A 17,813-nucleotide genomic window follows, 5' to 3' on the forward strand; every position below is an offset into this window, starting at 1 on the left:
AGTGGGATGGCTACATGAGAATATATGGAGTAACTAGGTATAAAAAATATGACCAAGAGAGATCATGATTCCCTCCCAAGAAACTAAAGGAGAAACCGGACAAGATAAGAACACAGAAGTGAAACCAAATGATTTTTTTACATTACTTTTTGTCTCAGAGAGCACTGAGGAAATACAAGCTTTTTCAAGTAAAGATAAGGAGCTTTCAACAATTCAGATATCATAAGAAGAATGGCTGAAACAAATCAACAAATAAAAGATCAATGTATCCCAGGAGTGGGATTCTGTTTATTCAAGGGTCCCAAAGCAATTTTAGATTAACCAAAAAAAAAAAAAAAAAAAAATCCACAATTATGCAGTCACACGCTGAAGTAAGTTTGTATATTGAATCACGCAGGAGAGCGGTCATATTCATGTAACTACTGAGAGAAGCATAGGAAGAATTCAAACAGCTCCACACACGTATTACTGCAATAATAAACACATTAACCAATAAAAAATAGAGATGTTAAATATCTGGATTAAACTTAGAAGCCTTAATGCCTTGTACATCTCCTTAACCTATTAGAATTCCTTTTTAATATATAGCAGATAAGAGAGAACTGGCCAATACAAGTTTTCTGGACTTCCAAAGAACCTTTGAGAATGCTTCCCACAAAAGGCTATTAGAGAAACTAAGTCATCACAGGTAAGAAGTAAAGGATCATTGATTAGAAACCAACTACAAAAAACAGAATACAAAAGGAGAATACATTTACTACCAATCACTGCTCCAGGTGGCTAAAGCTTAACAGCAGGGTGCCCCCACGTTCCTTACTAGGGATGAGAGTGTTTAATCTATTTATTAATCATCTGGAAATGAGACTAACAATAATATGGAATTGTTTATAAGTGACACAACAAGTCTTAGCTTAATCAAGGCCAAGGAGCTTTTGGGTTGCTTAGAAGAACTCAGTGAAAGGGGAAGCAATGGCAGATGGAATACAGCACTGTCAAGCTTAATACATGCACTCTGGAAAGAAACATACGAAATACTTCATCTAGAATTAAAAACTCAGTTTGACCACTGGAGATGGGGAGCAACCTTCTTCCCTCTTGATATACACAGATCAACGAAAACACTCCTCTGACACCAACCACAATCTAAATAAAGATATTGTTGAGAGAGAAGTGAAAAGGAAGGAGTACTGCTACAGAGATTATGAAGGCTAAGATTTATTTATTTAGAGGGGAAGTCTGACACCTCTAAAGGAAGATGCTAAAAAACCGTAATGACTAAGTAAAGCTAAATCACAGTTAAACTATATAATTACTTATCTCTCTTCATAAAACAAATGAGGAATTCAGCAAAACTGAAAACTGCATATTTAAAACAGACAAATATTTTTTTATTTTTCATTTAAGCCAAACAGATAAAACTTCCTATTTGGTATTACCAAGCCCAAAGGTAACACCATTTTCATGAAAGAGATTGATTTTTCTGTGGATATATTCATAAAAGTTCTTCACAGTGAAGTGTTCTGTTTGGTACGGAAAGCAAAGCCAAAACCAAGTCAACACAAACCATAAACAAAAAGTCAAGCTGCCCCTGCAGTCACTCTCTTCTTTTTTGTGGCCACACAGCTTATTCTTATCCCAAGTTATATATACTGTAAACTACACTTTTAAGCTGCAGGTCCGCTGCCATGGATACTGATCTTTCACTTCCCCGTTCAGAAAATTGTCCTTCTTAGTACAGCATAGTACTATACCAAAGGCCCACAGTAAAACATGTCAGGAGAGGTTAGTTTGGTAGAGAGCCTGAGGAGGGGGAAAGCAAAGAGGCTAGGTAGTAGTGAACAATAAAGGGAAAAGAATACTTATATCCTAAAAGACATTTTAAATTGTCATCTTTACCACTCGCAGGCATAAACTGGAAATGTTGTATTTAGCATAAACCTGAGGGCACCATAGCAAAGTGTGCTGTGTACCTATGTCCTTTAAAGTGTTAAAGCAGGTAACCAGTAACACATTGAAGTTCTTCCATGAGAAACTGCTAACAGCAACAGCTTAATGCACGAGGACTTGTTGCAGGTGCCCTTTTTACCAAGAATCACAGGTAAAAGCCTACACTGTAATGTGTCACAGCTGCAGAGAAACTCTTCATTACAGCAGATGTACAACCTTCTCATTTACATGTACAATAGACAAAATCCTTCTCTGTCATGCAAAAACCTGCACTTAAATGCCTTTGTCAGTCAGTGGCCATTAATACAGCCCAAAACCTGCATGTGCAAGGGCTATATAAGCACCAAATTTCTCCACTGCTATTTCAATAAATTCAAAATTACATTTTTTTTTCTGGGTCTGATTACTGCTTTGGCTATAATATGATAATAATCCCTCCTTCTACACTAGTCTCCACTTTCATACAACAATTTGCCACTAGGTATCAGAAAAAAAATTCTGTAGAAGGTATACAAAAAATTCAGTAAGAACTATAGGAAAAGCAATCCTATCTTACTTATTACAAAGAATGAACAGAGCTAATGCATGAAACATAGCAAGAACCAAATTTTGATGAAATTTTGGTTGTTTTGCCACATATTTAGAGAAAATCAGGATTTTGAATGCCATTCCGAGTGCCTTTGAAAATGAAATCTATCTCTACCAATAAGATATCCTTTCATGTATGAAATTATACTAATAAAAAAGTGTATGAAAAAGTATTTTATTGAATCATAAGCATGATAAATTGACTACTGTCTAATATGAATTAAGAAGAAACTTTGCCAACAAGCAGACTATTTTCTAACTGTCTGATGTAGCATTCATTTTACCTCTCAAGCTTATTCCCAGAGATAGGACATGACACCAAACAGATTCCTGAGCAGTCTATGAGTATGTCAGTCCTTATATCCTGCTTAGCAAAAATACACACTCTTTAGTTTTCTGATTCTTCAGTATCACCTCCTTCAGGCTTCAGGATAAAGCAATACAAGTATAATCTGAGGTACATCCAATCAAAGCCTTATACAAATATGTTGTCTATCAACTCTTATGATGACCTAAGTTAAACATCCGCAGTTTTGGCCACCTGCCACTCCGACGGCTTTTCCTGCTGGCAGGGCATTGCCCTGCCTCTGCTGGTTGGTCTCCCTTGCAGTTCCTGGTCAGCTCAGTAGCATCTGGTGGTGAAGTAAGTGCTGATCGCCTGCAGGTCTCCCCCTGATGTTTCAATCAATCACACATACTGATGCTATTTCACCAAATTATTTCTTTATCCATTTTTGCTAGGCCAGTGAATCACTTTTCTTGCTTTTTCTTAGCCCCACTCAAGTTTTGGGTTGGCGAAAAGATAAAAAAGCTTCCTGGTGGTTATGAAAGGCTAAAAACATTAAGCCCCACAGTTCTTCAGGAACATTGTTGCTATTAGAACAGGGTTGATCATGACCTCTAGAATAAATTTTCTTCCCAGAAGCACAGTAAACGTATTTAAAACCAATTCAATATTGCATGAATTCTCAGGGTTCAAAAGTAATGACCACCTGTAATTACTGGGATGATTGCAATAAAAATGCTAAAATAATAAAAATTAGAATGGTAGTAGTTCCCCATACTAACAACAAATATTCTATCAGCAAGGCAATATTCGTCCAGTGACATATTTTCTAAAGAACTATGCAGTATTTTTTAATCTTTCAAAGAAAAAAGCTTTACCCTGTGAAGAAAAATAATATCAATGCAGTTTTGTCCTCTTTCCTGAAAAATCCAAAGAAAATTAAGTCTTCACAGCTGTATAGAAAATGAAACAATTTAAAAAGAAAAGCAGTTACTTAGGTGTTCCTGTATATCTAGTTTTCAGTTCAGTGTCTACCTAACATCCAGGCTAAACACTGCCCCATAATCTTTTCTTCTTCTAGTTGGAAATAAGAAAATAAGTTAGAAGATAGAGAGGGCAGCATTTTATGAAGGAAGGTCAAACTTGTTCCATTGCTGCCCATTTCCCTCCTTCCCCACACAAATTTTTCATTTTCATGATTGCTTAGGTAGTTTTGCACCACTCTGAAACTAAAAACTCGAAAGTTGCCATAAAGAGGCACTGATGGTTCTGTTTGCCCTTGTGTCCGTGTGCTGGGAAGGTGCTGTGAGTCTCACAGTGAGGACAGAGGCAGCCCAGAGCCTGAAACGCAGCAGAGCTGCAGTGGTTCTGCTGCACAGAGGCTTGGCAGCTGCAGGGAAGGCATAGAGCAAAAATCTGCACCATGCTCTGCATCACCTTATGCATCACCTCCATAGGCGTGCCAGCAAAAGATGGAGGAAAAAAACTTAAAAAAAAAAAAAAAAAAAAAAATCAGAGATGATCACTAATGCCATTATTATATGGAACCAGATGTAGTGAATCATTTCAGAGCTCCGGCTCTGGGTCTTGAGCTGCAGTCCTGAAGAAATTGCTGAGATACTTTGGGAATTATCTGCAGGTGAGGACTGAATGTCAGTCTCTGTAACTATGGCTATGTGAATACTAACAAGGGGGGGGGGGGGGGGAGGGGATTCTGTGTGCAGCTCTGTAGGAACACTCTGTAGACTGAAACAGTGCAGGGAGCCTGGCATCCACATGATATGTTTCATCAGTTTTACTTCAGGCTAACCCTGGCCCTATAGACTGCACGTCCCTTAGTGACTGAAACTCATGCGACACACTACTGGGGCACTTCTTCACCTTTACTTCCAGCAGAAAGCACCAGTTTCTGTGCTCCCAGATTGCTCCATGATGTGAACGAAGACGCAGTTAAGAGTGGCAACGGGAGTGAGTGGGAGATTTATTTCAAAAGCACACCCCTGACCTAAACTAAAATGCTGATGGAGAAACAGGCTCAGGGCAGATGCCTGTACACAGTTCAAACACTTGAGATTTGTGAGCTGTGTGCTCAAGTGCATATGGACTAGGTAAGAAATAAATAGTTGCCTTGGAACATTACTAAGACACAAAGTGAAGAAAAGAATTTGAAGCAGGGCTAGCCCTTTGAGGAATATAACAGGTGCACCTCATGGTGCACCACATCCTATGGGATCCCTGCATTGCTGAGTTACTGTAATATTTCTGTTCCTCTATAGTACCATTACTTGCAGGAAAAGAACCAAGAAAAGTTTCAGGTCTTTTGCTTCTCTTTCAAACATATAATCAAATTATTTCAAACATCTCTTTATAAATATATACTTTAAGCTCTGTTTTCTATCCTGCACACAGGATCACAGATTTAGAGTAGCCCAAAACCAGCTTATTGATATTCACAATCTCTTATTCCTCCCTGTGAGCCTACAGATCTACCCTGCCAGAAGCTTTCCCTGAGATGTATTTCCTGCAAGCTGCAAAACATATAATCTCCTTCTCCTGCAGATCTAAACAATGATAAAAGGATAGAAAGATGTCTTCCATCCCAAATATCATCTCTCTTCAACTCAAGCCTGTATTAAAAACTATGAGGAAAAAAATCATGCTATAAATTTACATTCATAACAAAATTTAAGGAGGAATATTTCTCCAGTAATCAAAAAGAAACAATCACAAGTAGACAGAAAACTGCAAAAAAAGGATTTAAATACATATTTGGGAAGTGACTGTAATTTATGTTCATATTGCACAAGCTAACATAATTCTGTCGTTTAAAAGATTTCAGAAAAAATATAACAGATGCTAAAACACTAAAGAAACCTGACTTCCCAGATAATCACAGAAATAGAAATATTCTACTCTTTAAAAATACCCCACATAAACAAACAAAAACCTTTGTTATGTAATGTGCAAATAAAGAAGCAGAAGCAAAAATAATTTCAAATATTCCAATTAGGAAAAAAGAACATTTAAGGTAACTTCTTCCATAATCTATTAATATTTAGTAGCAGAAATACATGGAGTTTTAGGTGGTTTTCTTCCAACCAGTGATCAAAATTTCAGTCCAAACACACTAAGGGTATCTACAAAGGAGTTGCGAAGGCCGACACAGAACAGGGTTAGTGCACTTCCTGGCTACGACATCGGCAGCTGAACCTGTGTATTCCACGTTTTACTGTGGAGCCTTTCAGAAGTCTTAGCGAAAGAAAGAAAATACTCTAAGTAATTTACATTTCCAGATCAATCAGAAAACAGTATGTGACTGAAAAAAGGAAAAGATCATGCAGAAACAATTATTACATTTTTCCTGTACTTCTTAAACTACTTCTTAGTTTTAAAGAATCCAGGACATTTCAAAGACTTCCATAGGACTGTACTTCAGGACTGTCCTGGAGTCTCCAAGATGCTTGATCCTACTTCAGTAATCAGCTTGTTGCATCTCTTGTAAGACATACATATCTCCCTCTGTCTCACACACATATATACACATACACATCTGTATAATACCTGTAATTTTTATTTAAGATGAGTCATTGCTAAAATTACTACCTTTTTTATGAGTGTTGAAATGTACCACAGAGCAAAACTTCCATTACCTGATGAATTCCTCATATTATGCTTAAATTCTTGCTGTATTTATACCAGTGTAAATACAGAGTGTCTTTACAGCAGTCAAAGCAGTTTCTCTGGCTTTAAACTAGTAATACTACAGATCAGCATGTCTCCTCTTAACCCAGGTGGATGACCTACACTCTTGGAAAGGCAAATTAATTCTACTTTGTTTTCTTCAAGGTTCCCCCCCCCCCCCCCCCCCCCCCCCCCCCGCCCCCCAGACAGAACAAGTTAAGCTCATAATACTTTTCTACAGTGTGCCTGAAAAATCAATAGAATAAGAGAATGGGATCAAGACCAAGTCCAACAACAAAGAAAAGGGAAAAAAACATTAATCTGACAACAACAAATATAGTATTGTCAGTCAAAGACAAGAAAATGAGCATTTAAAGCACTCCTGCATATTGCTTTTTCTAGCAAGGTCTGCAAAGGAAATCAGTCTGAATCAAATCTGTCCCTTTGACTTCATGTATTTGAGTCTTAAAGTATAACATGTGCCTCCTGCCCTCAAAAGAGTATTACATTTAAGTAAAGCCATTGGTTTCAATGGAGTTAGTCCTGGTTTATATGTCATTGTAGATTCCTGACTAAAGAAAATCAGTCTATATTTTCAAATGAAAATAAAACAATACCTTAAATTCACATTTGTCATACAGAGTATATATACTCAGGTCTCACGCCAGGAATCAATCTCAATGCTAAAATTTAAAAAGCTATCATTACAGTAATGATTTAATTTCATTAATACAGTGAGGTTGCAAAAAAGTAATATTTATAAGATTCAGCTTTAACATTTATAAGATTTAAATTAGAGACAAAAGAAACCATAATGCACTTCTAACCGAATTGGGATATAAAACAGCAAGCCTCATTTCCTGAACATCATATGATAATGTATCATATCTTGTTAGCTAAACTTAGCTTATAATAGAGGTCATTTCCCCAAGGATTGTTATATCAGAAAGCATAAAAGAAAAATAAAAATACAAAAAATAATTCTGCTTTTAAGATAAGCTGGCCAATATTTCAAATGTACCTTGTTCAGAAACTCCGACTTCTTTATAATACTGGTCCAAGTTCTGTCAGGTTCTGTGTGGAAATATTTAGAGGAAGACTTTTAACTCCACAGCAGAATGGGACTGGAAACCAACATCTCTCATCTCTGAATCCATGAAGAATTTAAAAAGCCATCCCACGGGACCTTGGCTATGGTTTTGGTTTGCTTCATTAAGTGCAGAACCTCAAACCAGTGGAATCTAATCCAGTTATATCCTCAGCCCCGGCCCTGTCCCAGCTGTGTGACTGAAGGGACAGAGCCTCTGTGCTCCTGGCAGCACATGCAGAGGGACCCACGTGTGCAGGGTGCTGGGCACTTCCCATACTTGCTCCCTTCTTTAAAAAAACTTTCTTCTCACCAGAACTGCCCAGTCTTGCTTTCAAGCACCGTACTGCAATATTAACAGCTGGAACACAGCATGAAAGGAAAAACATGAAAGGATGTTTTTGTACATACAGGGGTATAAAATTTGCAATATTCCAAAAATAGATGCATTTTGAACATTTTACTTAATAATAAAATGGTCAATGAATTAGGCTCTGATGATGTGCATCTTTCTCCACTGATTACGCTATTTGCCTGACTTAACATGAGAATCAGTTCAGCCACATCCCACTGGAAAACCACCAGAAACTTGCTTAAGGAATTTATTAATGATCAGTATTCTAAATAGATATTATGGTAATACTTCTCTTGAAAATTTCCAGAGGTTTTAGTCTTTACCAAAGCAGCTGTTGGATTATTTGTAGCTGGTTTTAATTGAAAAGTTTATGTCTGACATACATAACTTTATTTTTATCATTTTCATGTTATACGTTGAAACTTCAAAATATAGTTTTCTTACATTTTAAAAAGAATAAAGTGAGATGTGCTATAACAGATTTCATCACAAGGTAATCTTCTTTTAAAAGTAAGTTATGCCTTTGAATACACAAGAATTCTTACTTGCAACTGTGAATAAATAAGATATCCTTATTACCCTGAAGCTCTTCTATACAGAAATCTGGTTTCAAAGAATATCGTGTGAAGGCAATGTTAACACTGCTTATGGGAAATGTACATGTAATTTTTGTAAGCACATTTTTTTAAAATATATACTTGTATTCTTTATTACACAACAAATTAAGCCTAAAAATACATTTTATTGTTTATTTGCTAATTTTTGTTGTCCTTCTACCTCCTGGGCTTTATTTTAAAGAATGTCTGGTTTTTAAACCAGTGTGCACATACAAATACAAAAATTTGTCTCGGCAGAGATCATTTTAAGTGCCTTTGAAAACACATCTTTACCTCTAACAGAAATAAAGATACTCCTCTAAATGATGAAGTTATACTGATATAAAAATACATTTTTTCCTGAATCATGAGCATATTAAATCAACTAATATGAGTTAAGAATAAAATTTTGACACTAGCAAAAAATGTTATGTCTGGTATACTATTCCTCATGAATAACATGTATACATGAATTAATTTTTATATTTATGGTCTTCTATTTAGTTGCCTATTACTAAACCCAGAAAGCTGCAAGATGTGTAATTAAGTGTTAATATAGATTTTGAAGCATTTAAGGGTTGCCTAAATTCTTCCTTAACAGATCTTTAAATCCAATAATTTATCTAAATGAATACATCTCATACAAAGTTGTTTTTTCTAAGAACCTGCAAGTGTAACCCCTCAAATATGGAGAGCAAGCTAACCAATGTACAGCAATGATCAGCAAATCATCAATCAATGAAGTCCAGAAACTCTCTTATTCTCCCAAAAGAATGAATGAAATGAGAAAAACTCTTTTTCTAAATATCCCAGACAATCCATTTTTTCCCCTTCCCTTTAATTAAGAATGCCTTCTGGTTCTGGGTTGCTAATATCTTTAAAATGTAATAAAGATACTTCATTATGATGTTTTACAGAGATGAAGTGTGTTGACAGGCCCAAAATACCATTTACATAAGCGGTCAGGCAAAGTGAAGGCAACATCTAATCTAACATGCAGAGGATCAACAAGATTTAAACATGCATTTAAAAAGCATTTCAGATATCATATTTGCTCCCTGGAAAATATCTCCTGAAAATTACAATACATTGCACATTCTAAAATAAAAAAATAATAAAATTACTTTTTGTTCTTTTTCAAATTTTATAATGTATGTATTGGAAAATGTAATGGCTTGACCACGGATCTTGCCTAAAATGTAACTTTAAAAATAAACAAAAAATAAAATAAAATTTTAAAAAGGGTCACTGTCATATCCCAAAAGTGAAAATTTGGACTTTTTTAATTTGTAATCTCTCAGTTACAGTTTCTCCCTAATTTCATTTAAATCATTTAAAACATCCACAATGATTTCCAAACTGCTGCAGGACTTCTAAAAACCTAGACCTAGACATATTGTCTTTTGCTAACTTCAGGTCACCTTTGCTACTGTTTTTAATCAGCAAGTTTTCTTCTACTGATGAAATATCTGAATGATCTGTCAACATCAATCTATAGGAAAGGTGAACATTCCCATCAGGGTCTCCAAGACACTTCAAAGGACCAAGATATTCATATAGAACTGCCGAAGTTTATCAGTTCAACATTTATCATCACCATTTGTTCCAACTATTTGGTGGTGTTTGACCAGTGCTTCAAAGGGTCCTACTAGGTTCTTCCATTAAGGCTTTAGGACACTGTTATTTCAAACACAGCTTTCGAGATGTGTCCATCGGTTTGGATTAAAGAGATGAGATAAAGGATGGGAGAATATCAAGCGTTGATCAACTTCCCTTCAAAGCAGCTTACATCATGCCCTGTTATCTTTGTCATTATGGACTGGGAGCTCGTTGGATACAGCTGTTCAATATGCATGTTCTAAAGGAGCAATCTGTGTCTTTCATATATCTGCCGTTTGCAAACAAGGTCACATCACAAATCCAAAACTAAACCTGGTCTTTTCAAGTGCCTTCAAATTAATGAAATTTCTCTACAAGCCAGAATATGTCTCTAGTGCCTCACTAAATTTGTATTCATCTAACTGATTGGTGCTGTAAACTAAATCAAACTGCCACATGCTCTCACTTCACGATGTTTGCTCTACAGTTCTGACAAGAGAAAAGTACAGTGAAAAGCAAATAGAAAAGTACAGTATGGTTATTTTAGTAAAGTGGCATAAACGTCTAAGAATATGTGCCTCCTGAGTGAGAAAGATTGGGTAGGCTTAGGGGGGGTCCCTCTGATTTGGTCTGAGGGAAGAAAGTGAAACCCAGCACAATCTACAGGAATTCTCACACATATAGACACTTCCACCCCCCAAAACCCCACCTACTTTGTAAAGAAAGAAGGGAGAATAAGAGAAAAATCCCCAGCAGATCAACCTGCAAGAAGCTGCTAATAAGAAGATGACCTACAATTGTTATGGTATAGTTTCTCAGTAGAAGTAACAGTAAAACTGGAAAAACAGTAATGTAGGAGCTCTTGGCCTCCAATCTTTCAAAAAAGTTATAAAAATATAGTTATGTCAAACAAGGTGCTTTCCTGTTCGCATCTCTAAGAAGCAGACTGCATAGCTCACACATTCTTCAGTGACACAATACAGTCATCAGAGAAGTGAAGGAGGCTTCTGATTTCACTAGCTTGGTGTGGGACAGCACAAGTACCAGGACTTTACAGACTTTCTTGCAGTTAAATTTTGCATATGACCACAATTTCATAAAAACTTATTTTTTTATACTATTTTTTAAATATCTTGTTAGGATTCATCTAATACGACTTTAGAGGTCAATGGTGGAGAAGTTTGAGATAAAATGACAGTATGTTCTCTTTAGAGACAATAAACAGAAAATAGGTGCTTTTAAGGGCATAATCTATCTGACATAATTCAGCTGACCAGTTTATTGTGAACTGATGCAGACTCTAAAATTGCCTATATATCTCCAGTGACTACAAAAAGAGTAATTTTTTTCTTTTTTCCCTGTATTTTTTTTCTTGTCAAATGAATTATTTCAGCTTTCTACCTTCTGGGTTGTTATGAGTGATACTTACCAAAAAGTATTATTTACAAATTCAGCTTCTAAGTTACTTTTTCACTTTTAGGCAATTCACAGTTCTAAATACATTGTGGATCTTTGTGTAGGGCTGAATTAATAAATTACTAAGTATAGACCAAATGATTTTTAGGCAGGATAAGTGATAGAACTACAATCTGCATTTTGATTACTTTTCCTAGAAGAACATGAAATGAAGAAGCAAGACCACTGCGTTCTCTGCAAGGTGCATGAGAAGCATACTGCTCGATGCAAAGAGAACCAGTGAACAGAGTAAAACTGAGGGCAGAGTCATGACGTCCCTAGACATGTGAAGCTAACACCATCAAGTGTTAAACGGTGACTGCTAAACTAGGGTGGAATCCACTTCAGCTACGCTGTGCTAGTCATCTGCCACCCTTTTTTTCCTAAATCGGGAATAAAGTACCCATCGGCACTATGAATGGGATGGACATCTAGGTGATCAACTAGATGCAAACTTTTTAAAAGTTAGGTGAGGTGAACTCAACTCTGAAAGAACACTGGGAAATTTGCTCTTTCAGTAGTGAAGAGATCTGATCCTGATCCAGCACAGCATTTAAGCAATTGAAACTACAGCATGTGCAAAGCCTTCCCTGAGTGCAGTGCCATTCATCTAGCTCAAAACAGGAGACTGAGGCAGATTGCTGGATCAGGATTTTAGGCCAAAATACAAAGTCCATTAACACAGTCAGTGTTGTTCCTTATATTAATATACCAGTGCACTATTATATGAATAGTTACACTAAATTCATCCACATATTTATCATAAATTAGTTTCAAAAAATAATTCAACTTGCTAATTGTTGGGTTTTTTTAAATCAACTGAACAAATAGCATGTGCAAACATCAATTTATACAGTCACATTACTTTCACAGCATTTTAAAGAAATTTATACATTTATGTTTCATGGCTTTATTAATACAGCATATTATTAATTTTAAAAAGAGCTTTAAAATAAATATTTAAATTTCAAGACATTCTGAAAAGGCATTATATCAGTAATTAATGTTTATTGTTTCCGGTTTGTATTAATGCTGACCACCAGTGCAGATTTCTGAAGGCTTGATTTGTAAGAGTTTCTTCTGATTAGCTTAGGTATCACTCTTGGATATGATATAAATACTGTGTGATTAAGATGTGCAATTTAAGTGCCTAACTTTGCAGCAGATGCTGGTCTATGTGACCTTTTGGAACAGAAGAGTTCTTTTATCACTTGAGCTTTGGGTTTCATATTTCTCATCTGCTCTTTTCTGCCAGCTTAACTGAGAGTTTGAATCAAAACCTAATTAGACTACATATGCTGTTTAGGAAAAAGTTCTTAGAAAAGTCATGATTCATATAAGCTTTGCTATTTCCAGATAAATTAGCACAAATGTGATTTTATTTGCTTTTAAAAAAAAATTCAGTCATCCTCTCACTCAAATAAAAGTAGTTGAACACATTTCTTTGACAAAAAACAAACAAACTAGTAACAGAAGCACCAGCTTTATATTCCTATGATGAATATATTCCTATAATGATACCATCTATGTTTAATGATGAAACCCTGTATTGATATGCATGTTTTTCAGCTAGGTAGCATTACAATTCCACTATTTTCTCACATTTTTCTGATACCAGGATCATAAACTTCAAATCAGAAGTTATTAATTTATATTTAATTTCTGAAAATAAGGAAAAAAAAGGTCTCTCTGTACATGTTGAGCACCTAGGATGTCAGATGAAGTTTGTTTTTTAGCAATGTTTATATAAAAATTAAATATTCTCATTTTTACCCTTTGATATTCTAGGAGAAAACCTTAATTCCTTGAATGTTATTTTAATTATAATGCACTTACCTGAATTACACATTTCAATATTTCAACTAGCACTAAGGAAAGCCACATTTTAAACACTTTCAACTTTCACTGGGTTAAAGAAACATGTCAAATGATTGTAACTGATGTTTTGTTCAAACATTAATAAATATAGTTGCCAAGGAAGTCCTAGCCTCCAGTACTTTTTACAAAAACATAAATTCAATCTTGGGGGGAAAAAAATAAAAGAATTAAAACCCTTTACATTTATATGTCCTACTTAGTTATTTGACCCAGTTCTTAATCAGAAGTAGCCAGAATTTTCTTCTATTCCACAAAGCGATTGCCTGCTGTCTTAAGAATAAGAACTTGAGTATTTCCCCTGATTGAAAGCTGACAAGTCATTATGGGGAACTGTGTCTTCCAACATCAAGCCAATTCAGATCTCTGTTAATTGTCTGAATACAGTACCGTGTCACACTGCATATAAAGATGGTATTCTGGAAACCAAAAAATTATAGGTTTTACCAAGAACAATCTGAAAATAAACTATTAATTTATAATGTACAAAAGCAAAATTTCATAAATATTAAAAAAAATCTAAAGTAAATTTAAACAGAAAAGCAGAACTGTAGATCCAGATTTTCAGCTGTTCTGTTACTCTGGTGATTCAATAAAGCCACAACAATGTATTATGTCACCTTGTTGAATATGTAATACATTCAAATATTTTTCTTATATTTATTGTTTAGCTTTTACTAATATGTGACTATCAAGACAAGAAAACAACATATAAAAACATCAGACTTCCAGGATATTGTTTAAGAAATAAGTTGAAGATGGATTTATAGTGAGTTGACACTGATAACCCAAACTTCTAAACAACACACAAAGTCTACTGACATCCTAACAGTATAAAATGCATATGCATGTTCAATGACACCATAAAAAATAGTGACTTTACAAATGTTCTATAATTCATAATTCTCAGCATTTGGTACAAAATTTTCAAAAATCCTAATGCAACTCAACAAGAAGTTTAATAGTAAAACCTTAATTACAGGACGGCTTTCTTTTCAATAAAATGGATATACTTACATATTAAAACTGAAACTAAAACTCACCGTGTAGAACAGCTAAATGTGAACTGATAATGCAAACAATTCCTGCTTGCAAACTTCTGCAATACAAAGCACTTTATTTATAATATTATTCAGAGACCAGGAGACATGTAGTAAAACACTGACTATTGTGAAAACAAAGTTCGTTTTCTTCCAGTTTCAGATAAGGGAATGTAAATATAAAGTCTGAGATTTAGGCTTATATGTCAAGAGTATTTTGATATGCACTTTTTGTTACAACCAGCAGTACTGTTTGGAAAAGCATCACTTGCTGGACTGAGAAATCCCCATGATTTTCACTTGTTACTGTGAGAACTGACTGTGTCAAGGGTGGGGGATGGTGGCAGGGAAAGTTGGGAAGAGGGAAGTAATACCCAATTACAAGTTCTAGGTTGACTGTTATTCAGTGTAAATTTTATTGATTTTTTCATCAGCTATAATTGGTTCACTGGATGAAGCGCTGTCTTTCTGTGAATGAAGCAGCCCTCCCAGAATAATAAAGATGTCTTAAATATAAATAGCTTATTTAACAAGCCATTCATTGCATTAAGCCATTGCTTACATACAGGATAATTTAGTAAAGACAGTATTTTTAGGATTTTGCTTAAAAGAAAATGCAGCTCACCACATAAACCAACCAAATGGTGTGTACGTAAAACACAGTTAGATGACAAGTTATTTTCTGTTCTGATTCTTAAGTTAAGAATTATTTAGATGTCCAAAGCTCAAAATATTAATATTTACTGACACACACACACACACAAAAGGCTACTTCCTGATTGAGGGTAAATAAAATATGTATAAAACACCAGAAATTCCAGCAGAATATTGCAATAGTCATAAAGTATTCATGACAAGTTTCTAGTTTCACCTGTTGGCACTTCAGGGTAGACCACGTACAAGCACATCAATACCCATCGATACGGCTATCAGACCGCTGGACCTGCTAAACGCTTGGCTTTCTCAGCCACCACAATGAATCAAAATGCTCCAGAGGGACCCAGCAGCAGCAAGGCAGGCTCGGGGGAAAGAGCGCGGGGGCTCCCCAGCCTGACCGCCGGCTGCGTGCGCGGCTCTGCAGCACCTTGGACAGCAGCATCCCCGGCAGCGCCGGCCCCCAGCCCAGCACGGCCCAGACCAGCTCAGCCCAGCCCAGCCCAGCCCAGCTCAACCCAGCCCAGCCCAGTCCAGCCCAGCCCAAGCCCATGCTCACAGGGTCACCCCACTGCCCCCCTTACCAGGTCTGCACCACCCGCCCGCTTCCCCAGGAAGAGGAAGAAAACACTAAGCTGCACCCTTGGTTTGGGTTTGTTTGTGTTGTTGGGTTTTGTTGTTGAGTTTTGTTTTGTTTTTTTTTTTCCTTTCTCCTACTGGTTGACCAAATTCTCAAAACATAGAGCAATACATCTGGCACTCAGAACCTGTAGGTCATTGGCACTGCATTTGTCTAATTCATTTATATGTTTCACATAATCATTTTAATGTCAACAACTTTTTCCCATAATTGGACAAGTATTTCTCTTTAAGGGGAAATCATTATACAGTGTGCATTTGCTGTTCTGTTCATTTTCAACACCTTTTACACCATGATACACTGTAGAGCAACTTCACACTTTGTGCTAAAGTTTAGTCAAACTAAACTGAGACACAAAAAAATAAGCATGTAGATGTTGATTGTTTGGCAGCACAGAGCAGTAGGTCAATTTCTAGTTAAAAGAGTCAGTGAAATGGCAAAGATGTCCTTAGGACAGTGGACATCTGTTTACATCTAATACGCTTTTTACTTATCCGATTCACTCTGGAAATAGAATCCATTTACGATTTCAGTAACTGAGTACATAACATATATACACTGAGTGTGTACACACAGAGCTTATATATAACCTAGAAACAGTGGAGCCAACATTACTGATGAGACTACTTTACTTTTGTCAGATATAACAAAGAAAAAAAAAGGCAACTTTCCTACTTTATCCAATTAGGTAACAGGATATTTTAGCTTCTGGAGGGGCTGTGGATTGATTTTTGTGGCAAAGATATGAGCAAATTACACTAACTTATTGGTGAAAGGGATTCTTTAGGCATGGACTGTTCCCATGAAATGATTTCAGAAGGCCCTGATGAAGTTACACGGCACCCAAGTACTGCTAGGCTGCCTGTTCAGAGCAGTGATTTGTATGCACTGTTGTGTTCCACTGCTAAAACAGGATTTGGTTCAGACTGGTTAATGTAGTGCTATAGTAGTCGAGATAATCCATTTCAGGGCAGAAACCTTTCACCTGGCTCAGGTCTCAACAAACACTCAAACAGGGGGAAAAAAGCATGCAGTTAGTTAATTCAGGCGCCAAGGACAACATTTGCGGGGGGGGGGGGGGGGCTTTCCTGTCTTGAGAGCTAGGCCAGCTACTCTTGTGCAAAAGTAGAGAGAAGACAACAACAGCAAAGAGCCCAAATGGGACCCTGCCTTCTAACAAAGGAAAAGAAAAGCCTCTGCATCTCTCCGAGCAGTCACCCGTGGCACCAAAGAAAACGGTCGCGGCTTACTGAAACGCTGTCACCGTCACTTCCCAACCAAGGGCCACCTCGATGCCCGTTGACATCCTCCCTCGCCTTCCAGCTTTTCCCCGCTCCGCAGGTTTCAGCTGAGCGCCCGGAGACACGGTCCTGCCGCCCGCTCCGCCGCCCCGCGCCCCGCCGCTGCCCGCCGCCCCGGGGCCAAGCGCCCGACGGAACCCGCCCGCAGCTGCCGGTGCGCGCCCCCGCCGGCACCGGGGGACGAGGCGCCCGTCCTCCCGGGCACCGCGGCCCCCCGCCCCCCGGCCCCGGCCCGCCCCGGGGGGCCCGCGGGCAGGGCAGCGCCGTCGGGCGGCCCCGGCGCCGGCTGCCGTCCCCAGCCCCGGCTGCCGTCCCCAGCCCCGCTCATTGGCATGCAGACCCTGTCGCTGCCTGCCGCCAAACCGCATCCCAGCCCGCTGGAAGCCGGCAGCCGAGCCGGAGCCAATCGCATATTCATGAGGAGGGGGAAATCCAGCACTACACTCCCAGAGGATCGAGGATCACTTCTTCTTTCTTCTCCCCCCCTCCCCCGCAGCTTCCCCCTCGCTCTTCCTCCCTTTCAGCAATGCGCTCGGGGGGGCTCCCCGCCGATACCCTCCGCAGCGCCGACTGCACCCCGGAACCCACGGCCGCCGGCGCCAGGGGCAGGGACCGCAGCAGGCACAACAGGGACCACGGCAGCCACAACAGCCGAGGGAGGCACGCCAGCCCGCCAGCCAGGGACAGGAAACACAGCAGGGGCTCCTAC

The 17,813-nt window shown here is 37.9% G+C and overlaps 1 protein-coding gene and 1 long non-coding RNA gene across 2 annotated transcripts in view; both read right to left on the reverse strand.

Moving 5' to 3' along the window:
- Positions 1 to 16,880, reverse strand: part of LOC308059824 — a 170,081-nt gene extending 153,201 nt beyond the window's left edge. Inside the window, exon 1 of the long non-coding RNA XR_013926417.1 lies at positions 7,524 to 16,880. This is a non-coding gene — a long non-coding RNA (uncharacterized lncRNA). The remainder of the gene's footprint in view (positions 1 to 7,523) is intronic.
- The window catches only part of NALF1 (NALCN channel auxiliary factor 1), a 549,469-nt gene that overhangs the window by 471,988 nt on the left and 59,668 nt on the right, over positions 1 to 17,813 (reverse strand). The gene's annotated exons all lie outside the window — the stretch shown is intronic.

This window comes from Falco punctatus (assembly GCF_963210335.1).
Source record: "Falco punctatus genome assembly, chromosome: 2".
Classification (NCBI taxonomy): Eukaryota; Metazoa; Chordata; class Aves; order Falconiformes; family Falconidae; genus Falco; species Falco punctatus.